This window comes from Piliocolobus tephrosceles, chromosome 1 (genome assembly GCF_002776525.5).
Source record: "Piliocolobus tephrosceles isolate RC106 chromosome 1, ASM277652v3, whole genome shotgun sequence".
In the NCBI taxonomy this organism is placed as follows: domain Eukaryota; kingdom Metazoa; phylum Chordata; class Mammalia; order Primates; family Cercopithecidae; genus Piliocolobus; species Piliocolobus tephrosceles.
In genome coordinates this window covers 135,899,720-135,901,891 of record NC_045434.1, presented here as the reverse complement: position 1 = coordinate 135,901,891, position 2,172 = coordinate 135,899,720, and positions in this window count along the sequence as shown.

The window sequence follows — 2,172 nt, the reverse complement described above, 5'->3', positions numbered from 1 at the left end:
CTAAGTAATATGTAACTTAACTGATTACTTTGTCCGAAAAGGACATTGATTGGTTTCTGAATGGTGAAGCTTTACTGATTGTCTTGCACTTTGATGATTTTAGACTGTATGTTGCAAAAGACAATTCCTGTATGAGAAGTCCCTCTCCCTAAACTTTCCCATAGAAGCTTCTTCTTCCTCTTCCTCTTCTTTTTCTTCCTCTTCCTTCTCCTCCTCTTCCTCCTCCTCTGCCACCACCGCCTCCTCCTTCTCCTTCTTCCATTTATTTATTTATTTATTTATTTATTTATTTATTTATTTAGACAGAGTCTCACCTTGAGGCCCAGACTGGAATACAGTGGTGCAAACATGGCTCACTGCAGCATTGACCTCCTGGGCTCAAGCGATCCTCCCACCTCAGCCCCCTAAGTAGCTGGGATTACAGGTGTGCACCACCATGCCCAGCTAATTTTTGTATTTTGGTAGAGATGGGGTTTCTTCATGTTACCCAGGCTGGTCTCAAACTCCTGAGCTCAAGTCATCCTCCTGACTCAGCCTCCCAAAGTGCTGGGATTACAAGTGTGAGCCATGGCACCCAGCTACATTTTCATCCATCGTGTTTAAGCCAAGTAAATGAATACCTACTCAAAAAATGTTGATATATGTTTTTAAGTGAAAAAAAAAACTCCTAATATAATCATAACTAAAGAGTTAAACAGAAAGGTTATGTAAACAATTTGCCAACTTGCAGAAATAAATTTCACTAGTAAATCTGTTCATAATTTTTTATATACTTAAATATCACTTTAAGAGGAAAATGCATTTGTGATCTCTTCAGCCAAGGTCAAATTCTTGTGTCCTATACTTAAGACACTTATATCCATTTACTTATGACGCATATCCATTTATACACATATCCATTTTGTACTTCCTTGGAGTACTCTTAATAATTAGTTAAATAATCAACTACCAAAACATTAATCTTCCATCCTAGAACGAAAGCATCAACAGGGCAGTGGTCAGGCCAGCCTTGCTGACTTCCGTATCTTGTAGTGTCTACACAGAGGATGCTCTACATTGGAGGAGGAGTTGGTGTTTCAAAATCTAAATGTTTTACTTCTAGTAAGAGAGTAAAAATAGCTATGCCCATCTCATTGTTACATTGCTACTTAGGTAGAGAGACTGAGGAGTATGCTTTCTGATCTTTCCACTGCTCTGCGGCTTCCTACAGGTATTTTTCTTTAAGAAAAGAGAGGAGAGTAAAAGCCCAATTGCAGGGCACAACTGAAGTCTCAAAAGCTGATGATGATGTCCTCTTGAATAAAGTTTTGGAATTTTTTCCATGTCCATTTCTCTTTTCTTCTTTTACTAAGAGAACACCCCACACCCATCAAGTTTTGGCTAGACTAATGGCTACTCCAGTTACAGGTTACGTTTCCCACATTCTCTTGAGAAGGCTTTGAGTTTTGGTTTTAGCTTCTAGGCTTTATTTTATTTTTGTGAGACAAGGTCATGCTCTGTCACCCGAGCTGGAATGCAGTGTTGTGATGATAGCTCATTGCAGCCTTGATCAGTGCTCAAGAGATCCTCCCACCTCAGCTTCCCAAGTAGCTGGGACTACAGGCATGCATCACCACACCTGGCTAATTTATTTTATTTTTTATTTTAATTCTTGTAGAGAACATATCTCCCTGTGTTGCCCAGGCTGGTCTTAAACTCTTGGGCTCAAGTGATCCTCTTGCATTGACCTCCCAAAGTGCTGGAATTACAAATGTCAGCCACCCCGCAAGGCCTAAGTTTTAGTAACCACTTCTGCTTTATGTTTTTCAAAATAAAGCTGTTTGCCCTTCGTATTTTCTTTTGTTCCCTTCTGTGGCCCGGAATGTGGAACCAGTGAAGTTGACAATCACTGGAGAAAACGCTTTTGACCTAGAGAGAAAAGGCAAATGTAGAGGATGGCAGATTTGCCCCAGCAACCTGTATATCTAGATGACTTTATGGAGCATAGCCCAGATATTCATCTTGAACTGTGATATGAAAAAGAAGCTTCTAAAACATTTAAGCCCTTGTACTTGGAGCTGCTTTTCCCCCCTTACAGTGGCTTAACTTTCTCCCTAATCGTGGCAACAAATACTAGTGGGGTTCTTAGTGGCAGGATCTGTTTTGTAGAGAACAAAAATCTACTTTAGCTAG